A 26,526-nucleotide genomic window follows, 5' to 3' on the forward strand; every position below is an offset into this window, starting at 1 on the left:
TTTATGTGCAAGATGGGTAATTTTTTTTTTTACCAGGTATCGAAGCTCCTAGCGAGAGAACTGAGAATAGATAAGTACGCATTCGTTACAGGAGGTTATTCTATGGTATTTTACGAGGTACCTATTTGCGACTTGAAAGACTGAAAGCTACTATTATAATTTCGAAAGTAGTTCAAATATCGTGATGGGGCATGTTTACACATTGTTTTGCATTGTCATCCTAACTAATACCCCCGGTCAAGAAACTTTCATACAACAGTAGCTGGAAACGCGGTGTAAAAAAACGAAAAATAAAGAACAGAAATTGCTAAAAAAAAGCTATTTGAACCTAATGAATCTCAAACAGAAAGAATTAATTCTATGACGGCAAGGTCTGATAAGGGGAAGAAATTACTAAAAGAAGAACAAGCAAAAATATGGATAACCTACTTCTGGTGTCATCATTAGCGTTCTGCTCAAAGGCACGTTTCATGCTCTCCTGTCTTCTGCCATCCTCTTCAGGTTCGCGTAATTTCCGCTTCCTTTTACGTCGTCTGTCATCTTGTATCTCCTCCTTTCCCTCAATCTCCTCTCACAAACTAGTTCCAAAGAATCTGTCAGCTGTCAGCAAGCACTCCCATCTCGATGAATCCGTCCAGTTATTCTTCCTTTCTCTTATAACCTGCAGCAATCTGATGAGGAGGATGAAAATTACGTTTCTACACTGAAGAGCCAAAGAAACTCGTACACCTGCCTAATATCCTGTAGGGGGCCCGCGAGCACACAGAAATGCTGCAACACGACGTGGCATGGACTCGACTAATGTCTGAAGTAGTGCTGGAGGGAACTGACACCATGAATCCTGCAGAGCTGTCCGTAAATCCGTAATAATGCAAGGGGGTGGAGATTTCTTCTGAATAGCACGTTGCGTGACATCCCAGATGTGTTCAATAATGGCCGGCCGGGGTGGCCGAGCGGTTCTAGGCGCTTCAGTCTGGAACCGCGCGACCGCTACGGTAGCAGGTTCGAATCCTGCCTCGGGCATGGGCGTGTGTGATGTCCTTAGTTAGGTTTCAGTAGTTCTAAGTTCTAGGGAAATGATGACCACAGATGTTAAGTCCCACAGTGCTCAGAGCCATTTGAACAATTTTTTTTTGCTCAATAATGCTCATTTCTGGGGAATTTGGTGGGCAACGGAAGTGTTTAAACTCATAAGAGTATTCCTGGAGCCACTCTGTACCAATTCTGGACGTGTGGCGTATCACATTGTCCTACTGGAATTGTCCAAGTCCTTCGGAATAGACAATGGGGGTTTGTATGCAGGTAATCAGACAGGATAGTTACGTACCTGACAGCTGTCAGAGTCATATCTAGACGTATCAGGGGTCTCATATCACTCCAACTGCACACGGCCTACACCATTACAGAGCCTCCACAAGCTTGAACAGCCCCCTGCTGACATGCAGGGTCCATGGATTCATGAGGTTGTCTCCATACCTGTTCACGTCCATACGCTCGATACAAACTGAAACGAGATTCGAACGACCAGGCAATATGTTTCCAATCATCAACAGTCGAATGTCGGTGTTGACGGACCCAGGCGAGGCGTAAAGCTTTGTGTCATGCAGTCATATAAAGGGTACACGAGTGGTCCTTCGGCTCCGAAAGCCCATATCGATGATGTTTCGTTGAATGGTTTGCTTGATGACACTTATTGATGTCCCAGAGTGGAAATCTGCACCAATTTGCGGAATGATAGCATGTCTGTCGCGTTGAACGATTCTCTTCAGTCGTCGTTGGTCTCGTTCTTGCAGGAGAAGCAGACACCAGACTGAGATTCATGAGAAGAATCTTGAGGAAATGTAGCTCGTCCACGAAGGTAGTGGCTTACAAGGCACTTGTTAGACCGGTTCTTGTGTGTTGTTCATCAATGTGGAATCCTCGCCGGGTACGAGTGATAGAAGAGATAGAGAAGATCCAACGAAGAGAGACGTGTTGCGTCACGGGTTCGTTCAATCGGCGCGAGAGCGTTACAGCGACGCTCAGCCAATTCCAGTGCAGAGCCTTTATGCATTAGGAAGAGGTTTGCTACTGAAATTTCATGAGAGTACTTTCCGGGAAGAATCGGACAACACGTTACTCTGACCCAAGCAAAAATCGCGAAATGACTACGACGAGAAAGTTCGAGAAATTGGAACTAATGCAGAGGCTTACCGACAATCATTCTTTCCACGCGCTAGTCGCGAGTGAAACAGGGTAGGAGGGATCATTTAGTGCTACCAAAAGTACCCTCCGCCACACACCATTAGATGGCTTGCGGATTATGCTGTAGATGTAGATATGTTGGAGGGGTACTGTGTCTCTGACTCAATTTGTTTCTTAGATTATAGAAATGCCTTTGGTAGCGTAATAATAGGTCATGTTGCGGCACGTGCTCTAGTTTGGTGTTCCAAAACATCTAGTTATCTACATTACTAAATGGCTAATCCAATTCATGATGCACGATCCCAGTTGAAGGTTGACTTTGTAAAAATTCGAGTTGCATTAGGTTATATAATTACAAGCTCACAAACCCGGCATTGCCCATGTATTCATTTTGTCAATTTTCTATTAGAGACGAAGACTAAAAGTTAACTGTACTCACAATGTAATATCGAACAAATTCGTGAAAATATCTTTGAAATTATTAAGCAGTTTCCGTGCGCTGGGTCACCTGCTTCACGTGTTTACAACGCGCTTTTGTCAAGTTTCTACGGCAATGCCTTTTCATAGCTCTCTCTATAGAAGGCTACTGTTTTCGGCTGCAGCCGTTCACAGTTGGAAGCTGTCAAAAGCGCTCCCAGGTGTCAGGGATTTCCTTCAGTTGACTCAACTACAGGGGTGTCTTAGTAGTAAAGAATAAGTGTATTAAAACTTCATGTACGATGCGGCATTTTTCACGCATCTCAGTATTTACGAAGTAACATGTCTTGAACTATATGTCGTAAAATTATATATTTGCGTAGGTACATTCTGCGGGATATGTGGATGCTGTTTGAGAAATCTGTTGGGAATAGAGTTAGTAGCAAAGAAGTAATAAACTTTAACGTCGTGCATCATGCGGCAGTTTTTCATGCATTTCATTGCTCATGACTTCATATCTCTGGAACCATAGTAGTTAGCTGGTTCTTACCCCTCAGCGAATGTTGCCGATAGTAAGCGATGTGTGTACCAAGAAATCGGTGTAGTGGCTTGGCATGAGCTATGGAAAATACACACATACATATATCCATTTTTATAATATGTATGGATATTCACCGAATTTAAAAATTTAAATTGGTTTCAGTCATCTCTAAGAGGTATGATCTTACGTTAATACACTCCTGGAAATTGAAATAAGAACACCGTGAATTCATTGTCCCAGGAAGGGGTAACTTTATTGACACATTCCTGGGGTCAGATACATCACATGATCACACTGACAGAACCACAGGCACATAGACACAGGCAACAGAGCATGCACAATGTCGGCACTAGTACAGTGTATATCCACCTTTCGCAGCAATGCAGGCTGCTATTCTCCCATGGAGACGATCGTAGAGATGCTGGATGTAGTCCTGTGGAACGGCTTGCCATGCCATTTCCACCTGGCGCCTCAGTTGGACCAGTGTTCGTGCTGGACGTACAGACCGCGTGAGGCGACGCTTCCTCCAGTCCAAAACATGCTCAATGGGGGACAGATCCGGAGATCTTGCTGGCCAGGGTAGTTGACTTACACCTTCTAGAGCACGTTGGGTGGCACAGCATACATGCGTACGTGCATTGTCCTGTTGGAACAGGAAGTTCCCTTGCCGGTCTAGGAATGGTAGAATGATGGGTTCGACGACGGTTTGGATGTACCGTGCACTATTCAGTGTCCCCTCGACGATCACCAGAGGTGTACGGCCAGTGTAGGAGATCGCTCCCCACACCATGATGCTGGGTGTTGGCCCTGTGTGCCTCGGTCGTATGCAGTCCTGATTGTGGCGCTCACCTGCACGGCGCCAAACACGCATACGACCATCATTGGCACCAAGGCAGAAGCGACTCTCATCGCTGAGGACGACACGTCTCCATTCGTCCCTCCATTCACGCCTGTCGCGACACCACTGGAGGCGGGCTGCACGATGTTGGGGCGTGAGCGGAAGACGGCCTAACGGTGTGCGGGACCGTAGCCCAGCTTCATGGAGACGGTTGCGAATGGTCCTCGCCGATACCCCAAGAGCAACAGTGTCCCTAATTTGCTGCGAAGTGGCGGTGCGGTCCCCTACGGCGCTGCGTAAGATCCTACGGTCTTGGCGAGCGTCCGTGCGTCGCTGCGGTCCGGTCCCAGGTCGACGGGCACGTGCACCTTCCGCCGACCACTGGCGACAACATCGATGTACTGTGGAGACCTCACGCCCCACGTGTTGAGCAATTCGGCGGTACGTCCACTATACGCCCACTATACGCCCTCGCTCAAAGCCCGTCAACTGCACATACGGTTCACGTCCACGCTGTCGCGGCATGCTACCAGTGTTAAAGACTGCGATGGAGCTCCGTATGCCACGGCAAACTGGCTGACACTGACGGCGGCGGTGCACAAATGCTGCGCAGCTAGCGCCATTCGACGGCCAACACCGCGGTTCCTGGTGTGTCCGCTGTGCCGTGAGTGTGATCATTGCTTGTACAGCCCTCTCGCAGTGTCCGGAGCAAGTATGGTGGGTCTGACACACCGGTGTCAATGTGTTCTTTTTTCCATTTCCAGGAGTGTAGTTTAACATTGTAAGACAAGTAGTACAGTTAGAAACTATGTGTATACGTCGGGGCAACGTAACTCATAGTGCGCAAATTATCCACACTATATTCGTTTAAGAAACTTTTTTTTTTCTCGCTGACACCCTCGACACATTGCCGAAAGGAAAAAAGTTTAATCACTTACTACAATTTTGTTGTTTATTAAGTAAAACTTCAACATCAAGTATGGCGTTTTAATTTATTACGTCTTCGCTACTAAGTCCATCCCCAACGCATTCTGCAGACAGTATTAACATATACCGCTGTGCGTACCTGCAAAATTTTGAACGACTCGTAATTCAGGAGATATAACGTCATAAAGACTGACATGCACGAAAAACTAGCTTTTGCATAAAAGTGAGCGCAAATTACGCACATTTTATTCGTCAAGCATCTGAACGTGAGAGCACTCAGTGACGTCCAAGAAAGTTTAGACACAATTTCATACCTTGTCTAAACTTTTTCTCGCGTACATGCTCAAGTCAAATATTTAACGTATTAATTCATCTGTAAATTAAGTAGACGTTTGCAACTGTTTTATACATGGGAGTTCGAATGTCTAAAGAATAGGACGTGTGGAGCGGACTCATTATTACTAAAACATCTTTATGAAAGTCATTCTGAATCATAAAAGTGGATGGTGAATACGCGGAGGTTTTCAGTGTGACGACTTATGGAGTCAGACAAGGTTGTAAGCGTCAGCTCTATCTGTGGTGTGTGTGTTATCAGGGATGCACTGGATGGCTGTAATGGTGGAGTTTCATTTGGCGGCAGCAGAATCAACGATTTGCGCCTTGCTGATAACACTGTCCCCACTGCAGGAAGCAAGGGAAGAAACAAGTTCTCCACAGTGAAGACTAAACTATTCGCTTAACTTTCGGTCTAGGCATAAACATGAAAAGGAGCAAGCTAATGCTTATTACTCGATAAGGTTTAGCTCAAATTTGACTTAACAGGTTGCTTAAAGTATGTGGAGTAGAGAAATGAGTGATCGTGTAAACCCAGGATCATCTTTGGTTGAGCTGCTATGTTTAAACTCGCTAAGATCTTCTTGTGTCATCTCGGCAAATTTCATAATATGCTAAACAAAACAAGTCTAAGGCGTCTTGTCACAGTTCGCGCGACTCCCTCTTCCGGATGTTCGAGTCCTCCCTCGGGCATTTTTATTTATTTATTTATTGTTCCGTGGGACCAAATTAAGGAGAAGTCTCGATGGACATGGAACGAGTCAATACAAGAAATTATAACACGATATTAGAAACAGATAAAATGAAATATAAAAAACCATATTCAGGTGACAAGTCGTAAGTTTAAATAAAGAAAATCAACAATGTAACACTGGAATTCGCTTAATTTTTTAGCTCTTCCAGGAGCTCCTCGACAGAATAGGAGTGAGCCATGAGGAAACTCTTCAGTTTAGACTTAAAAGAGTTTGGGCTACTGCTAAGATTTTTGAGTTCTTGTATTAGCTTATTGAAAATGGATGCAGCAGAACACTGCACTCCTTTCTGTACAAGAGTCAAGGAAGTGCATTCCACATGCAGATTGGATTTCTGCCTAGTATCAACTGAGTGAAAGCTGGTAACTCTTGGGAATAGACGAATATTGCTAACAACAAACGACATTAAAGAAAATATATACTGTGAGGGCAATGGCAGAATTCCCAGACTAATGAATAGGGGTCGACAAGAGGTTCTCGGACTTACACCACATGTAGCTTTTGAACCAAAAATACCCTTTTTGAATCAGAAGAAATACCCCAAAAATTATACCATATGACATAAGCGTATGAAAATATGCGAAGTAGACTACTTTTCGTGTTGAAGTGTCACTTATTTCAGATACTTGGTCATGGGCGTGTGTGTTGTTCTTAGCATATGTTAGTTTAAGTAGTGTGTAAATCTAGGGACCGATGACCTAAACAAAAAAATCATTATCATAAAACCTATCGATTTAAGAAAAATGCGAAAACGAACTCACAAAAAAAAATGTCATGCTTCTTCGCATCTACATGACTACTCTGCAATTCACATTTAAGCGCCTGGCTGAAAGTTAATCGAATCACTTTCACACGACTTTTTTCTATCGTTACACTCCAACAGCGCACGGGAAAAACGATAACTCACATTCTTTCGTGCCAGCTCAGATTTCCCTTATTTTATTGCAATGACCATTTTTTTCTTTGTAGGTGGGCGTCAGCAATACATTTTCGCATTCGGAGTGGAACATTGGAGATTGAAATTTCGTGGAAATATCCCACTGCAACGAAAACCGCCTTTATTTTAATGATTGAGACTATGATTCGCTTATCACATTCGTGATACTTTCTCCCCTATTTCGCGACTATACAAAACGAGCTGCCCTTCTTTGAACTCTTTCGAAATCCTCCGTCAGTCTCTTCTGGTCAGGATCCCATATTGCACAGCAGTACTCTAGCAGAGGACGCACGAGCTTAGTGTAGCCAGTCTCTTTAGTAAACCTATTGAATCTTCTATGTGTCCGGCCAATTAAATGCAGTCTTTGGTTTGCCTTCCCCAGAACATTATCTACGTGATCGTTTCAGTTAAGCTGTATAGGCATTTTATTGATTTGACAGCCCGTAGATTTGATTTATCGTGTAACCGAAATTTAACGGATTCCTTTTAGTACTCATGTGGATGACCTCACGCTTTTAATTATTTAGTGTGAATTTCCACTTTTCGCACCATGCAAATTTTGCAATTTGTTTGGATGTTCTGGCGACTTAAGCAGACTGTAAACGATAGCATGATTTTCGAATGATTTAAGAGACCTATGCTCAGATTGTCTCCTAAATCACTTATATGGATTAGGAACAGGAACAGGAACACATCCCCAGATTTCACTGTATGTCTTCCCGTCCGTTACTACGAACTGTGGTTTTGTGACAGGATATCACGAACCCATTCGCAAAACTGAGACAATACTCCAAGACATGTAATTAGATTAGGAGCCACTGGTGAGGAAAGGTGTCAAAGCCTTCTGGAAATCTAGAACAATGGAACTGACTAGAGAATCCCTGTCGGTAGCACTCATTACTTTCTGCGAATAAAGAACCATTTGTGTTTCATAAGAACGATATTTCCTGAATCGGTTCTGACACTGTGCCAACAGATCGCTTTCTTCGAGGTATTTCATAATGTTTGAACACAGAATATGCTCCAAAATCCTTCTGCAAGTCGATATCGATGACATGGATGTGTTATTCCTGAGTATTGATACGACTAGCGCAAATTTCCAGTCTCTAGGTAGGCATCATTCGTCGAGCGAGCTGTAGTATGAATGCTAAACATGGAGCTATTTTATCAGCACACTTCGAAAGGAACCTACTTCGTATACAGTCTGGAGTGGAAGGAAAAAACTGATTCAAATGGCTATAAGCACTATGGGACTTAACATCTGAGGTTAGAACTACTTAAACCTAACTAACCTAAGGACATCACACACATCCGTGCCCGAGGCAGGATTCGAACTTGCGCGGTTCCGGACAGAAGCACCTAGAACAGTTCGGCCACATCGGCCGGCGGAATGGAAGACTTGCATTTCTTAGGCGACTAAAGTTCCTTCTCTGCGCCGCTGGTATCTACTTATAAAGTGCTCACTTTGGTAGCCGTTATGAAATATTTACTGTACCTTGTTTGGTAACGCAATTTCGGAGAATCATGTTTAGCAACTCCCACTTTAGTGGCACTATCATTGGTAACATTACCGTTGCTATTGTTCAGTGAAGGTATTGATTGAGTCTTGCCGCTAGTATACTTTACAAAAGACCAGAATTTCTTTGGATTTTCTATCAGATTTCAAGACAGAATTTCGTTGTGGAAGGTATTAACACCATTGTTGTTGTTGTTGTGGTCTTCAGTCCCGCGACTGGTTTGATGCAGTTCTCCATGCTACCCTATCCTGTGCAAGCTTCTTCATCTCCCAGTACCCACTGCAACCCACATCCTTCTGAATCTGCTTAGTGTAGTCATGTCTTGGTCTCCCTCTACGATTTTTACCCTCTACGCTGCCCCCAGTACTAAATTGGTGATTCCTTGAAGCCTCAGAACATGTCCTACCAACCGATCCTTTCTTCTGGTCAAGTTGTGCCACAAACGTCTCTTCTCCTCAGTCCTATACAATACTTCCTCATTAGTTATGTGATCTACCCATCTAATCTTCATTATTCTCCTGTAGCACCACATTTCGAAAGCTTGTATTCTCTTCTTGTCCAAACTATTTATCGTCCATGTTTCACTTCCATACATGGCTACACTCCATACAAATACTTTCTGAAACGACTTCCTGACACTTAAATCTATACTCGATGTTAACAAATTTCTCTTCTTCAGAAACGATTTCCTTGCCATTGCCTGTCTACATTTTATATCCTCTCTACTTCGACCACAATCAGTTATTTTGCTCCCCAAATAGCAAAACTCCTTTACTACTTTAAGTGTCTCATTTCCTAATCTAATTCCTTCAGCATCACCCGACTTAATTAAACTACATTCCATTATCCTCGTTTTGCTTTTGTTGGTATTCATTTTATATCCTCCTTTCAAGACACTATCCATTCTGTTCAACTGCTCTTCCAAGTCCTTTGCTGTCTCTACCAGAATTACAATGTCATCGGCAAACCTCAAAGATTTTGTTTCTTCCCCATGGATTTTAATAACTTCTCCGAACTTTTCTTTTGTTTACTTTACTGCTTGTTCAATATACAGATTGAATAGCATCGGGGAGTGACTACAACCCTGTCTCACTCCCTTCCCAACCACTGCTTCCCTTTCATGTCCCTCGACTCTTATAACTGCCATCTCGTTTCTGTCCAAATTGTAAATAGCCTTTCGCTCCCTGTATTTTACCCCTGCCACCTTTAGAATTTGAAAGAGATTATCCCAGTCAACATTGTCAAAAGCTTTCTCTAAGTCTACAAATGCTAGAAATGTAGGTTTGCCTTTCCTTAATATTTCTTCTAAGATAAGTCGTAGGGTCAGTATTGCCTCACGTGTTCCAACATTTCTACGGAATCCAAACTGATCTTCCCCGAGGTCGGCTTCTACTAGTTTTTCCATTCGTCTGTAAAGAATTCGCGTTAGTATTTTGCAGCTGTGACTTATTAAACTGATAGTTCGGTAATTTTCACATCTGTCAGCACCTGCTTTCTTTGGGATTGGAATTATTATATTCTTCTTGAAGTCTCAGGGTATTTCGCCTGTCTCACACATCTTGCTCACCAGATGGAGTTTTTGTCAGGACTGGCTCTCCCAAGGCCGTCAGTAGTTCCAATGGAATGTTGTCTACTCCGGGGGCCTTGTTTCGACTCAGGTCTTTCAGTGTTCTGTCAAACTCTACACGCAGTATCGGTTCTCCCATTTCATCTTCATGTACATCCTCTTCCAATTCCATAATACTGTCCTCAAGTACATCGCCCTTGTATAGACCCTCTATATACTCCTTCCACCTTTCTGCTTTCCCTTCTTTGCTTAGAACTGGCTTTCCATCTGAGCTCTTCATGTTCATACAAGTGGTTTTCTTATCTCCAAAGGTCTCTTTAATTTTCCTGTAGGCAGTATCTATCTTACCCCTAGTGAGATAAGCCTCTACATCCTTACATTTGTCCTCTAGCCATCCCTGCTTAGCCATTTTGCACTTCCTGTCGATCTCATTTTTGAGACGTCTGTATTCCTTTTTGCCTGCTTCATTTACTGCATTTTTATATTTTCTCCTTTCATCAATTAAATTCAATATTTTTTTCTGTTACCCAAGGATTTCTTCTAGACCTTGTCTTTTTACCTACTTGATCCTCTGGTGCCTTCAGTACTTCATCCCTCAAAGCTGCCCATTCTTCTTCTACTGTATTTCTTTCCCCCAGTCCTGTCAATTGCTCCCTTATGCTCTCCCTGAAACTCTGTACAACCTCTGGTTCTTTTAGTTTATCCATGTCCCATCTCCTTAAATTTCCACCTTTTTGCAGTTTCTTCAGTTTTAATCTACAGGTCAAAACCAATAGATTGTGGTCAGAGTTCACATCTGCCCCTGGAAATGTCTTACAATTTAAAACCTGGTTCCTAAATCTCTGTCTTACCATTATATAATCTACCTGATAACTTTTAGTATCTCCAGGCTTCTTCCATGTATACAGCCTTCTTTTATGATTCTTGAACCAAGTGTTACCTATGATTAAGTTGTGCTCTGTGCAAATTTCTACCAGGCGGCTTCCTCTTTCATTTCTTTGCCCCAGTCCATATTCATCTACTACGTTTCCTTCTCTCCCTTTTCCTCCTACCGAATTCTAGTCACCCATGACTATTAAATTTTCATCTCCCTTCGCTATCTGAATAATTTCTTTTATTTGATCATACATTTCTTCAATTTCTTCGTCATCTGCAGAGCTAGTTGGCATATAAACTTGTACTACTGTAGTAGGTGTGCGCTTCGTACCTATCTTGGCCACAATAATGCGTTCACTATGCTGTTTGTAGTAGCTTACCCGCATTCCTATTTTCCTATTCATTATTAGACCTACTCCTGCATTACCCCTATTTGATTTTGTGTTTATAACCCTGTAGTCACCTGACCAGAAGTCTTGTTCCTCCTGCCACCGAACTTCACTAATTCCCACTATATCTAACTTTAACCTATCAATTTCCCTTTTTAAATTTTCTAACCTACCTGCCCGATTAAGGGATCTGACATTCCACGCTCCGACCCGTAGAACGCCAGTTTTCTTTCTCCTGATAACGACATCCTCTTGAGTATTCCCTGCCCGAAGGTCTGAATGGAGGACTATTTTACCTCCAGAATGTTTTACCCAAGAGGACGCCATCATCATGTAATGATACAGTAAAGCTGCATGCCCTCGGGAAAAATTACGGCTGTAGTTTCCCCTTGCTTTCAGCCGTTCGCAGTACCAGCACAGCAAGGCCGTTTTGGTTATTGTTACAAGGCCAGATCAGTCAATCATCCAGACTGATGCCCCTGCAACTACTGAAAAGGCTGCTGCCCCTCTTCAGGAACCACACGTTTGTCTGGCCTCTCAACAGATACCCCTCCGTTGAGGTTGCACCTACGGTACGGCTATCTGTATCTCTGAGGCACGCAAACCTCCCCACCAACGGCAAGGTCCATGGTTCATGGGGGGGAGGGTATTAAGACCATCTCACTTAAATTAACGCAAAGTTTCGATTTCCTGTAAAACTACGCATTTTACGAGGTTTTGCTATCTTTTAAATCTGTCATGGTATTTTCGTTGCTTCTGTAGTCTGCAACGGTATCCTGATCTGTTTTGTTTACCATGGGGATCTGTTCTACCTTTTATTAATTTACTTGGTATGAAGCTCTCGACTGCCACTGACATTACTTCTTAAATTTAAATCGTAACTGGTCTATGCTTACATAGTCAGCAGCAATGAAATGACTCTTAGGAAGGTGTCAAGCAAATTGCAAATTTTTATCTGCTTCTTTTTTTTTAAAAAAATTAATTCATTTTGCCTTTATTTTTGGTAGATTTGGATGTTTACTCAGTCTCGCTACAACGACCTTGACGTCACCAATTCCTGTATCTGTCATGACGCTCTCTATTTGCTCAAGATTATTTGTTACTATGAGATCAAATATGTTATCGTAACTATTAGCACTCCGTGTGGACTCCTGAACTAAGTGCTCAACATAATTTGTAGGAGAGAACATTTAGTACAGTTTCGGACGAAGATGCCCACTACCGCCATTAAACAAGTTTTTACGCCAACATATTGAAGGTAGATTGAAGTCACCACAAACTATCTATTTCAATTTCACTAAAAGATAAACACTACTAACAGAACAAACACGCCACCACCAAGTGATTTTCATAAGGCTAGCCTTTCTGAACACGGTTACATTCATCGTAAAACAAGTTCGACTGCTCTTATTTCCAGCTTTAGCCAGCTTTCTGTGCCATAACGATTCCTGCTTTGTTTGAGCGCTTGGAGCTCTGGTTCCTTACCAACACAGCTAGGAAAATTTGTAACAATAATGCTCCAGTTCCCTAGGCCTGCCCTCTTCCTTTGTTTGAGCTGCAACCTTTGGACCCCACTTTGCACTTTTCCGACAACCTCTGATTTTTTTTATTTAATTTTATTTTATTTTACGTAAAAACAGCCCACTCTACACAGAGTAGCCTCATGTGTGTAATGAATCTCTGATCTGTTAAGCAGATTCCAATTCCTCTCCACACTTCAGTGCAAGTCAAGGAATCTGCAACCTACACGGTCACAGCACCCTCTGAACGTCTGACTCAGATCCTCAACCCGGCTGTGCACCAACGGTCAGCAATAGGTCCTATCAGAGATGCTAAGGACCACCGTCCTTAGACCATCACTTAACTCCAAATATAAGCAAATCTATAAACGTTTACAATACTTTTACCACTGAGAATGTCATTTGATAGAAGACACAAACACATTTAAGAGTCAGCGATTTTTACCGGTTGGCATTAGGAGCTCAGCTGGTTTCACGGCGCGCGGTGCCAGTAACTCTGTCGAAATGTGGGATCAGTATTCAGGAATATCTTTTCTTATTTTCTGTACACACTAGGCTTTTACTCGCGACTTCTCCCACATACACATACAGCACACATATTACACACATTTTCTCCTCCTCCTCTTTCTATTCATGTCCTCCACCCTCTCATTCCACATTGTTCTCCCACTATCTCTTTCCCTCTCTCCTCCATCCTCTCTCTGTCCAGCACCTACTCCACTTCTGTCCGCCTCTTCCTCCCCCTATCGTTGTCAATTTATTCCTCCTCCCCTAATCTCTCTGTCTATATCCTTCTCCTTCTCTCTGCCTCCCTTCTTCCTCGTGTTTTCCTTTCCCATCTGCACAGTACTAATGTCCATCTTCCAAGTGCCTCCTACACCTGATATCCTCCCCTCTTTCTGTCCATCTGCTCTTCCCTTTCTCTCCACATTTACCCCTCCTCTTTATCTTCCCCCCTTCCTCTCTAACCATAGCCTGCCCCTCCTCCATCTGTCCATCTCCTCCTCTATTTGACCATCTCTTCCTGCTCCTCTTTCTGTCCAACTCTTCCGCTCCCCTCTCTGTCTTTCAAGCTCTTCTACAACCTCATCTCCTCTCTCTGTTCATCTGATCCTCCTGCCATTATCAACCCATCTCCTTCTTCCTCTGTCTTTCTTTCCAACTAATTCTCCTGCTTTTTCCATACAATTCCTCCTCCATCCTCTCACTATCCATTTCTTTCTTCTCCCTGTCTCTGCTCACCTCTGTCCATCTGTACATATAGCCCCTGGAACATATTCCATTACTACAGCACAGCATGGCTGTCATGCAGGGCAGCCTAGACATCAGGTATTACCAACTCTTCCCACTATCACCCCCACAGGAACTAGATCGTTCTTACCCACCAGTACATCTGATATATATATATATATATATATATATATATATATATATATATATATATATATATATATAGCGATTTTAATGCAAAAGTTGGCACAAAGAAACAAGGTGACACGGTGGTGGGCAACTATGGGATTGATGACAAAATGATTGAGGTGAGAGATTAGTCCAATTTGCTGAGTATATCAATATGTCCATCATGACAAATTTATGAAAGGGAAGAGAAGTGTAATCAACTTCAGAAACCAGGAAAACATTTGTCGAAATTCCAAGAAGTCCTCCAAAGTAAGTTCCACATAACTAAAGACAGAGATTTGGAGGAAATGATTGTTTCAAGTGCACAAAAAGTTGGTGGCCTGACCAAAAGAATAAAAAACCAAAGAAATTCAGAGCCAAAACTGAAAAACTTTTAACAACAGAGGAGAGAAATGAAAATCCAAACCGATCACAACATGGTAGCGTATTCCGAACTATGTAAGGCAGTGCAAAGAGAAATGAAAATCTACATACAGAAATTCAGTGAAGACACCTTACGAGGAAGCTTAGAGAACAAGACAAGTTCAAAGTAAGCCAAACGCAAATTCACAATCGGTAAAAAGCAGATTATCGCACTTGATGGAAATGACAGTCGAACCACTGAAAAGGAGGAGGTTTTGAAGTTCATCAGAGACTTTTATAGAAATTTTTATAGCAAACGAAAGGAAAATTGGAGTGTATCTAAATTAAATGATGTACGTAGTGTTCCAGATATATTCCTGTTGTAAGACAAGTGTGCTCTAAATAGCATGAAGAAGGGAACAGTGGCAGGTGATGATGAGCTCAGTGCTGACATCCCGAAACTGGCAGGAGAGTTAACAATAAACCACTTGGCATAAGTATTTACTTCCTACTTGCACTATGCTTCAATCCTACTATCGTGGAACAAGGCAAAGATCATACTGATACACAAGAAAGGAAGTATTCACAATATCAAAAACTATCGTCGTATCAGCTTGCTCTCAATTTTGTACACAATTTTTACAAAGATTCTGTTAAATCGAATTAGATCCACCCTAGACTCAGCCCAACCTATAGAACACGCAGGATTCCGAAGCAATTTTAGCACTACTGACCACATTCTGTCCGTTAGTGAAGTGATAAGCAGAGCAAATGAATACCAACTGCCTCTCTGCATTGCCTTTGTTGATTTTGAAAAGGCGTTTGACTCTGTTAGTCATATAGCTGTCCTCCAAGCTTTGAGTGAGCAAGGAGTGGAAGCAGCATACACTGAAGTGCTCAGCAATATCTACGAGACTTCTTCAGCTTATGTTAATATCAGCGAATCAACTCAAGACTTCCGCATCATGAGGGGTGTCAATCAAGGCGATCCCATCTCCCAAAAACTGTTCTCGGCTGTACTGGGAATTTCTATGTCAAAGCTGAGCTGGCAAGGTAAGCGAATTAGAATTAATGGAAGAACGCCTACCAACTTGAAGACCAACTTGCTGATGACATTGCCTTTTGGCCAACGACTTCGCAGAGCTCCAAAACGTGGTTACAGATCTTGCATCGGAATGTCAGTTGGATGGCTTGAGAATGAACCTTTCCAAAACAAAAGTAATGTCCAACAAATTGGTCTCAGCTGGAGATGTGAAAGTCAAGGACAGACCATTAGAAGAGGTCAGTGAATATATCTACCTTGGCCAGATTATAAATATGAAGGTAGATGCAAGGCCAGAAATCTATCAGCGCATCAAGCTTGGCTGGCAAGCATTTGGAAGGAATTCAACAGTATTCAGATCAAATATTCCAGTAAATCTGAAGAAAACAGTATCTGATCAATGCATTCTTCCTGTGCTGACATATGGTTGTGAGACGTGGACACTGAACGCATTTACAAAAGGGGCCCTTAGGACAGCAACGAGAGCCATGGAAAGATCAATGATGGGCTAGAGAGGAAAGGATAGGAAAGGGCAGATGACATCCAATCTGTGCCAAAGGTTAAGAACATCTTAGAGACAGTAGGCCCCTTGAAACGGCAGTGGGCTGGCCATGTGGCGAGAAGAAAAGACAGCAGATGGACGAAGCTAGTACTGGAGTCCGAGAGAGCTTCGGAGGCCTAGAGGACGACCATCAGATAGATGGCACGAAGATATCAAGAAGATCGCTGGTAGCACCTGGCAGAAACGTGATCAAGACCGTTCCAGTTGGTTGGTTTTATTTTTAAAGGAACCAAACTGCGTGGTTATCGGTCCCATTCCAGGTGGAGAGCACTGCTGAAAGCTTATCTGAATCCACGACTCGAAGAGGCCACATCATTTAATGACTTAATTGGCTGATGATGATGTATAATTCCACATTTTCTCCCATATTTGTGTGTAATTACACTCCTGGAAATGGAAAAAAGAACACATTGACACCGGTGTGTCAGACCCACCATACTTGCACCGGACACTGCGAGAGGGCTGTACAAGAAATGATCACACGCACGGCACAGCGGACACACCAGGAACCGCGGTGTTGGCCGTCGAATGGCGCTAGCTGCGCAGCATTTGTGCACCGCCGCCGTCAGTGTCAGCCAGTTTGCCGTGGCATACGGAGCTCCATCGCAGTCTTTAACACTGGTAGCATGCCGCGACAGCGTGGACGTGAACCGTATGTGCAGTTGACGGACTTTGAGCGAGGGCGTATAGTGGGCATGCGGGAGGCCGGGTGGACGTACCGGCGAATTGCTCAACACGTGGGGCGTGAGGTCTCCACAGTACATCGATGTTGTCGCCAGTGGTCGGCGGAAGGTGCACGTGCCCGTCGACCTGGGACCGGACCGCAGCGACGCACGGATGCACGCCAAGACCGTAGGATCCTACGCAGTGCCGTAGGGGACCGCACCGCCACTTCCCAGCAAATTAGGGACACTGTTGCTCCTGGGGTATCGGCGAGGACCATTCGCAACCGTCTTCATGAAGCTGGGCTACGGTCCCGCACACCGTTAGGCCGTCTTCCGCTCACGCCCCAACATCGTGCAGCCCGCCTCCAGTGGTGTCGCGACAGGCGTAAATGGAGGGACGAATGGAGACGTGTCGTCTTCAGCGATGAGAGTCGCTTCTGCCTTGGTGCCAATGATGGTCGTATGCGTGTTTGGCGCCGTGCAGGTGAGCGCCACAATCAGGACTGCATACGACCGAGGCACACAGGGCCAACACCCGGCATCATGGTGTGGGGAGCGATCTCCTACACTGGCCGTACACCTCTGGTGATCGTCGAGGGGACACTGAATAGTGCACGGTACATCCAAACCGTCATCGAACCCATCGTTCTACCATTCCTAGACCGGCAAGGGAACTTGCTGTTCCAACAGGACAATGCACGTCCGCATGTATCCTGTGCCACCCAACGTGCTATAGAAGGTGTAAGTCAACTATCTTGGCCAGCAAGATCTCCGGATCTGTCCCCCATTGAGCATGTTTGGGACTGGATGAAGCGTCGTCTCACTCGGTCTGCACGTCCAGCACGAACGCTGGTCCAAGTGAGGCGCCAGGTGGAAATGGCATGGCAAGCCGTTCCACAGGACTACATCCAGCATCTCTACGATCGTCTCCATGGGAGAATAGCAGCCTGCATTGCTGCGAAAGGTGGATATACACTGTACTAGTGCCGACATTGTGCATGTTCTGTTGAATGTGTCAATAAAGTTTCCCCTTCCTGGGACAATGAATTCACGGTGTTCTTATTTCAGTTTCCAGGAGTGTATTTTACTCTCATACTTTATTTGAAGGTAATGTCAAATACCATTTTATTTCCATACTTTAAGCTGTAACATATGTTATACACAATGATACTTAACCTTTTATGTCACCAACATAGTAAACAGTGACAAAAACAACACTAAAACTACCTATCACTGTTGACTTTTATTGGCTCCAGCCACATGACACGGGAAAAGCACTATTTAGGCAAGTAGACAGTTAAATGAATAATTTTCTTTTAAATGGGCTTAAGTCAACTGACATACATTTGTGGGAAGTCGATAAAACTGTTTAAAACTTAAAATAACTACTTATTGGCAGATTTCTTTACTTTTTATGCAATATGATGCAAATGTGATTCTTTGACGATAAACTGCATTTCTGATCTTATTTTAAAGAAAAATAATTAATTGTTAAAAGTTGAAAACTGATGCCTTTAAAAAATACGAAAAAATTCTGAAATCATATAGTCCTTTTTATTCATATTATCGTCACCTTTAAAGCAAACAATATAACAAGTATAGTTCTACATTTACAATAGTAATACACAATTCCACAACAAAAATTACATTTACTCGCTGTCTTAGTTGTTGTTCGTTACAGTCCACATCGGAATTCCGTGAGTTCCGCGGAGCGCCCCTCTGCTGTCTCACGATGTCTAATGACTACTGAGGTCGCAGATATGGAGTACATGGCAGTATGTGGCAGCACAATGCGCCTAATACGAAAAAACATGTTTTTGGGGGTGTCCGGATACTTTTGATCGCATGGTGTATGCCAGTGGTGGCGCTATGAGCCACAACTTGTAGCTGACTGCACCCTGCCGCAGCTAGGGCTTCCTCCACATTTCATCAGATGAAGCACCTCCCCCATACCTCCCTCCTTCAGATACACCGACCGCAAATTAGAGTTCTTTGTGCCTTGTACGCTATTTCACTAAGGAGCCACATAATGTACCTAACGTTAGAGCTCGTGATAGGTAGCAGACACTGCCTACGTGTGTCTGCTACAACCCTGCTGTAGAAGGGACACTCGCACACTTGTAAGGCAAATGAGCAAGTCCTTATATCCATAGACCATCCCGACTGACACAAATGAGCTGCAACCTACCACTCAATTGGAGACAGCACTGGACACCCCGCATCCAGCATGCTGGAAAGTGCCTAGACAGGAGAGACAATGGGCAAAACAAGCAACGCCTGAGATGTCCCATGCGGCGTATCAGGTTCCAGACTGCTGCTACACCCTGAGGCAGCCATCTGCAGAGGGCTGACAATGACAAACTACATCTTCATCAGTCCGCGAACTGCGGCCTGCTCCTCCTGCGTTCACACATGCCGAGCATCACAAGTACAGATCAGTGGGCATAAACTGAATTAAACTTCATGTGTGGTGTCCAAGTGGATAATAAACTGAAGTGGCACCAGCATTTGGCCAAGTTAACAAAAAAGCTGAGTTCTGCTTGTTTTGTTACTCCAAAATCTCTCCAATGTGTTGACTCACAGAGAATGTTGGCCACAAGTGGCAGCTCGTGCAAAATTTTACCAACATTCTATAATGTGGTGGCCTACAGCCATTTGACTTACTAGGCTAGTAATCATAAGTATACTGAAATTTAATTTTACGTATATAAACTGAACTGCTTAAATATCTTTAAATTTTATAATTAATCGTTTACCACCGTGGGGAATAAAACAATATGGAAAAAAAGGAATGGTTCAGTACGAATCGAACACAAGTCAATGAATTGGCAGTCAGTGTGCTTGCACACTTTTTTTCTCATTTTGTTCGGTATTGTACGTTGTGTTTGGTCTTTTATTACAGAGACCGAGCAGCCCTCTGACTGAACACGCTGAGTTACCGTACCGGTAGACCACTGGACTATGGGATTGATACATAATCTGCTACTAGAAAATCCCTCATACCATCGAGCCTCTCACTGCTGTGGACGGGCTACTTCCGTATCTTCCTGAATAAAAATGTTTCGAATACGTATCACGCTCTAACTGCCTGTTTGCGCGCTATCATTTTCGAAAGACCTCCTTTCGATACCTTGAATTGTTAATTAAATCTGGCGAATTTTATGACCACATGATTCCTGTTGTGTTGGAACGGAAAAGGGCGGAATCGCGCGACCATCTGCTTGCTACAAAAACCAGTAACTTGAGAACGAAACGAGATATCGTTCTATTGTCAATTTTAAATAAAATTTCGGTATGTTATCTACATTTAATACACAGCAATGTGTGGGCTAAAATCAACCATACACAAAGTTGTCCTCAATGTGTTTTTACCTCTGCAAAATCTACAAAATTTTGTCCATTGCTTTACTTAATCTGATGCAGCACAGTAACTACGACGAATAATGAAAAGAAATTGAGTACTCTATTTAGCAATCAGAATGTATGATGTGCAAAAAAATTTTCACCAAATAGTTTTCTCAAAACTGGTTGATAAGTATTTCATAGCGGCCGGAACACTCACTCAGCATAGGTAACAGCATTTCGTGAGCAGTACTGTGACAACGAAGCTGCTCTGAACATGGGATCTGCCCGTAGGAGCCAAAGGGTTAAATTTTATAATCAACAGTGGAACAGCGCGAGGAGCAACACAAAAGAAACTCGTCTCGACTAATTGCCAGTCAGTGCACTGGGACATTGGACTCTGGAACCAATTTATCACCTGCCCCTCTACAATCCCTCATACTCTACACTTTCACAATAAGTGATAATTAATTGAACCATCAGCTGCCAACAGGTGTTGTTGATATACCTTGATGGGGACAGCTGAAAATGTGTGCCCCCACCGGGATGTCGATCCCGGGATCTCCTGCTTACATGACATCGCTGTATCCACCTGAGCCACCGATGACACAGATAAATAGCGCGACTGCAGGGACTTATCCCTTGCACGCTTTCAATGACTACTGCGGAGATGTGTACGGGTGGACACATGTGACTGTTGAACCTCTGACCGCCCAGACCAGATGAACCAAAAGGCTACAGTGTCTCGCAGGCGCGCGGTTCATGCACCGATGTTGACTGCTGTTTATCGGTGAAGAGAGCTGGAATTTGCACGCCAATATCGCATCTGGACGACCACGTTTTATACTCCATCTGACAGATGACCCTTGGCGAGTACAGTGTTAAACGTCTGAAAGCAGACACTCTGAAACAGTCGTCGGAATGCTCCAGGACGAAGGATGAAGCCTTATGCCCTGGGGAATGTTTTTACGGCATTTCCTGGGTGATCTCTTCATTCTGAAAAGCACTATGGATCAACACAAGTATGTATCTGTTTTTAGAGACCATATTAAGGCTTGTGGCAGGTGGTCACATTAATGTTACTGAACAGTGTATCTAACTACTTGGACTCAGGCATGAAAATTCTGCCTGTGCATAGAAAGCTGATCTATTATAGTAAAAATGCTTTGTTAGAAGTATTAGATAGCTGTTGAGTAGTATACAGGGTGTACAAAAGCTATGTATACAATGTTTTAGAGAGTTTAGAGAAAATACGAAGAAACACTCTGACCTCGCGCTTCAACTACAGTACCTCATCTGCTTCAAAATGCTCTCTACAGAAAGCGCCAAAAATAATTTGGGCTGCGTTCTCATATCACACATGATGAATCTAGCTCATGGAAGATATCCCTCACAAACACTGTTCTGTCAGTACGAGTAAGCCGGCCGGTGTGGCCGTGCGGCTCTAGGCGCTTCAGTCTGGAACGGCGTGACCGCTACGGTCGCAGGTTCGAATCCTGCCTCGGGCATGGACTGTGTGATGTCCTTAGGTTAGTTAGGTTTAAGTAGGTCTAAGTTCTAGGGGACTGATGACCACAGACGTTTAAGTCCCACAGTGCTCAGGGCCATTTGAACCATTTAGTACGAGTAAGAGAAAGTTCCAACTTTCGACAAATTGTTAGTGACGTTGGGCATTAGTTCTAAAAGGCAAATCAAAAGCGAAAACGTGAATTATACCACGAGAGCTGAAAAATTATATGACTGTATGGAAAGGGACGGATGATTTCAAGCAGTTCTGTGTTTTAGTCGGAAGTGTCAGTTTCGTTACTTCATTCGTTCACTCGTTCGAGCTATACTTGAGTATTGCTCATCCGTGTGGGATTCGTACCAGATCGGGTTGACGGAGGAGATAGAGAAGATCCAAAGAAGAGCGGCGCGTTTCGTCACAGGGTTATTTGGTAACCGTGATAGCGTTACGGAGATGTTTAGCAAACCCAAGTGGCAGACTCTGCAAGAGAGGCGCTCTGCATCGCGGTGTAGCTTGCTCGACAGGTTTTGAGAGGGTGCGTTTCTGGATGAGGTTTCGAATATATTGCTTCCCCCTACTTATACCTCCCAAAGAGATCACGAATGTAAAATTAGAGAGATTAGAGCGCGCACGGAGGCTTTCAGACAGTCGTTCTTCCCGCGAACCATACGAGACAGGAACAGGAAAGAGAGGTAATGACAGTGGCACGTAAAGTGCCCTCCGCCACACACCGTTAGGTGGCTTGCGGAGTATAAATGTAGATGTAGATGTAGAACCAATTTTTATTGTGCAGAAATTATGTATGATAAACAAACAGCTTTCCGTCTGATGTAATCGATTAGATGTAGTCCGAGCACTTCCAATTGGTCTTGCATCGACAAAATGAGCAGGGAACTCATCAGAATGATGTGACAATCGGTAAGAGCATGTATTTCACTGCCCATTCACTACACAAAGAATGGTAGGGGCATATCGCCTTATTGGCTGGGAAGTCCCTAGCGTAGATTGTTCTGTCGCCTGATTGAAAACACTTTCCTTTTTCTGCACACAGTGGCCTTTCTCCTCGCATTGTATGTGAGTTCTGAGTTAAATGTGTGTGATGAGTGAAGAGGGACTTCAATCGACGTGTGGATAGTCACGTTATGTTTGTGCCGCATGATGATGCGAGAAAATGAAATCCGATGCCGGCACACAGATTACTCTTCTCCAATAGCACAAAGGCAGCTGCCGAGCTCACGATCCCCATCCGACTCACGTATCACTACCGACAGTATCACATGCCCTCACTCCTCGAGACACTACTGAGATTGGGTTAACTGAAGTCTTCGATAGCATTTCGCCAACCGAACTGCCACCTTTGAACCTGAGCTATACCTGGGGCTCACGCTACGTATTACACAGTCACCACAACCTGCAACTCCAAAAAATAATGTTGACAAAAAAGTGTTAATGTTCTGTTCTCTTCCGGTTTGTGCAAGAATGACGTCACACGCCATAGCATCATTCTCTCCCAGCACTAAGTTGACATCCGGCATCGGTAGGTTCAGTTATACCGAACCGATCTCATATTTCGTTGCACCTCTGTTGCCTTGACATATTCTGTTGAACGTAATAACATTAACTTAATCTTGTTGTTAGTGTACTATTGGGCGGGACCCATAGCATGGTGACTCACTGATAGGCTTCTAGCCTCAAGAACTTATTAGCGACTAGGCCAGATAGTTTGCACGAACAGCGCATGCGACACTCGCTTACCTGTTACGCCGTGCGTCGTTGGGAGCAGCCTGTACGGAAACGCGAGGCGGTAACGCTTTAAGGTGGAAGATGCCGCCTCCCCCTCTACCTTGTCCGGCAACTGGAGCACCGCCTCAGCTCTGACTAATGACAGCGTGGTCTTCCGCGTGCGGTATTACCTCGTGTCAGTCTCTGACAAAACAAAAGGCGACAAGAACAGAGCTTTGTTCCCAGTAATGTGGGAAGCAATCAGCGGGTGTCTCTCCCTCACTTTCTTTTCCGTTAAGTATGTGGCATCAAGAATGGGGGAAAGGGGAAATGCTGTGCGCTTTTCCCCTAAATGTACTAGCTCCAAGGCGAAAGGCCTTAGCTGATAAAAACAACTTTTTGGATAGAGTAACTGTTGTGGTTGACAGGAGAGCCAACCGTGTTAGTAAAGGAGGCCGAAATGCAAGCGTTTTAGCTCACGCAGTCTGGCGTGAGGTCTGGAACATGACAAGGGAATTAGAATTGAGAAAAACGGAGGTAGCTGGTGGAATTCTTAACTTTTATCCCTTAACGGAGAACGTCGCTCTTTATGGTACATGATTCACAATATCAATAATACGGATACTGGCGCCTTGCCAGGTCGTAGCAAATAACGTAGCTGAAGGCTATGCTAACTATCGTCTCGGCAAATGAGAGCGTAGAAGTCAGTGAACCGTCGCTAGCAAGTCGGCTGTACAACTGGGGCGAGTGCTAGGAAGTCTCGCTAGACTTGCCATGTGGCGGCACTCGGTCTGCAATCATTGATAGTGGCGAAACGCGGGTCCGACGTATACTACCGGACCGCGGCCGATTTAAAGGCTACCACCTAGCAAGTGTGGTGTCTGGCGGTGACACCACAGTAACCACAACTGAGAGACATTGTGAATAACAATAAAAAGCACCCAGCAGTCAACAACATTCAAATTCTCACAAAAATTATAGCAATTAAAAGGACAAGAATGATGAGCTTTAGCCGAATTGTCATCATCTTTAGATGTCCATTAAGCTATTGTTATTATTGCAATAATAATAATAATACACACATAAATTAACATAGCCACGGTACAAATTTCACATTCACTAACAGAAATTATTTTAAGTTATGCACAAATGTAGTGCTTCTACATGTGTCCTTTTATATGAAGCCATATATAATATCACATGCAGATGCCGTAAATCTCAAACTTCCTGGAGGTAGGGCGATATCATCCGAAATATCAGTGTGCGTAATTTAAAATAAAAGGATTTCTGTGACAAGGATGATCGGTAACAGTGAATCCAAGGCGTCGGATTGTTGCAGATGCCGCAGTGTTCGTGTGTGGACGTTCATTGTCATACTGGAGGAAAGGACGAAATCTTCGAATTTGAAACTAGATTAAAGCACGCTGTTTCTCAAGCACAGGTGTAGTCACTTTACATACCGTCATGTTACACGTTATACACTACTGGCCATTAAAATTGCTACACCACGAAGATGACGTGCTACAGACGCGAAAATTAACCGCCAGGAAGAAAACGCTGTGATATGCAAATGATTAACTTTTCAGAGCATTCACACAAGGTTGGCGCCGGTGGCGACACCCACAACGTGCTGACATGAGGAAAGTTTCCAACCGATTTTGCATACACAAACAGCAGTTGACTGGCGTTGGCTGGTGAAACGTTGATGTGATGCCTCGTGTAAAGAGAAGAAATGCGTACCGTCACGTTTCCGACTTTGAAAAAGGTAGGATTGTACCCTATCGCGATTGCGGTTCATCGTGTCGCGACATTGCTGCTCGCGTTGGTCGAGATCCAATGACTGTTAGCAGAATATGGAATCGGTGGGTTCAGGAGGGTAATACGGAACGCCGTGCTGGATCCCAACAGCCTCGTATCACTAGCAGTCGCGATGACAAGCATCTATTCCGCATGGTTGTAACGGATCGTGCAGCCACCTCTCGATCCCTGAGTCAACAGATGGGGACGTTTGCAGGACAACAACAATCTGCACGAACAGTTCGACGACGTTTGCAGCCTCATAGACTATCAGCTCGGAGACCGTGGTTGCGGTTACCCTTGACGCTGCATCACAGACAGGAGCGCCTGCGATGGTGTACTCAACGACGAACCTGGGTGCACGAACGGCAAACGCCATTTTTTCGAATGAATCCACGTTCTGTTTACAGCATCATGATAGTTGCATGGGTATTTGCCGACATCGCGGTGAACGCACATTGGAAGCGTATATTCGTCATCGCCAAACTGGCGTATCACCCGGCGTGATGGTATCGGGTTCCATTGGTTACACGTCTCGGTCACCTCTTGTTCGCATTGACGACACTTTGAACAGTGGACGTTACATTTCAGATGTGTTACGACCCGTGGTTCACCCCTTTATTCGATCCCTGCGTAACCCTAAATTTCAGCAGGAAAATGCACGACCGCATGTTGCAGGTCCTGTACGGGCCTTTCTGGATACAGAAAATTTTCGACTGCTGCACTGGCCAGCACATTCTCCAGATCTCTCACAACTGAAAACGTCTAGTCAATGGTGGCCGAGCAACTGGCTCGTCACAATACGCCAGTCACTACTCTTGATGAACTGTAGTATCGTGTTGAAGCTGCATGGGCAGCTGTGCCTGTACACGCCATTCAAGCTCAGTTTGGCTCAATGTCCAGGCGTTTCAAGGCCGTTATTACGGCTAGAGGTGGTTGCTCTGGGTACTGATTTCTCACTATCTATGCACCCCAATTGCGTGAAAATGTAAGCACATGTCAGTTCTAGTATAATATATTTGTCCAATGAATACTCGTTTATCATCTGCATTTCTTCTTGGTGTAGCATTTTTAATGGCCAGTTGTGTAATTCGGATCCTTTTAGCGCAGAGGGCCCTCCGCATATGTAGACATGGAAAATAAAGATGTAGAATGTTAAGAACGTTTGCGTTACTTAAAAAAGCTTCAAGGCATTTGAAATAAAAAATTCGGAGGCATTACCTTTCAACACGCCCTTGTATCTCCATGGACTGCTTTTTGGTCGACGTCTTCAGGGGCTCCGCGGACTTGATATTTTCTGTCCGTCCGAGTACCTATCAAACACAACTGT

At 44.0% G+C, this 26,526-nt stretch overlaps 1 protein-coding gene across 1 annotated transcript in view; it reads right to left on the reverse strand.

The window, feature by feature from the left end:
- LOC126337802 (uncharacterized) overlaps positions 1-23,464 on the reverse strand; it is an 86,693-nt gene extending 63,229 nt beyond the window's left edge. Inside the window, exon 1 of the mRNA XM_050001499.1 lies at positions 23,433-23,464. The gene's annotated coding sequence lies outside the window, so the exon portion shown is untranslated. The remainder of the gene's footprint in view (positions 1-23,432) is intronic.
- Between the last annotated feature and the right edge of the window lie 3,062 nt (positions 23,465-26,526).

Source organism: Schistocerca gregaria, chromosome 1 (genome assembly GCF_023897955.1).
Source record: "Schistocerca gregaria isolate iqSchGreg1 chromosome 1, iqSchGreg1.2, whole genome shotgun sequence".
In the NCBI taxonomy this organism is placed as follows: domain Eukaryota; kingdom Metazoa; phylum Arthropoda; class Insecta; order Orthoptera; family Acrididae; genus Schistocerca; species Schistocerca gregaria.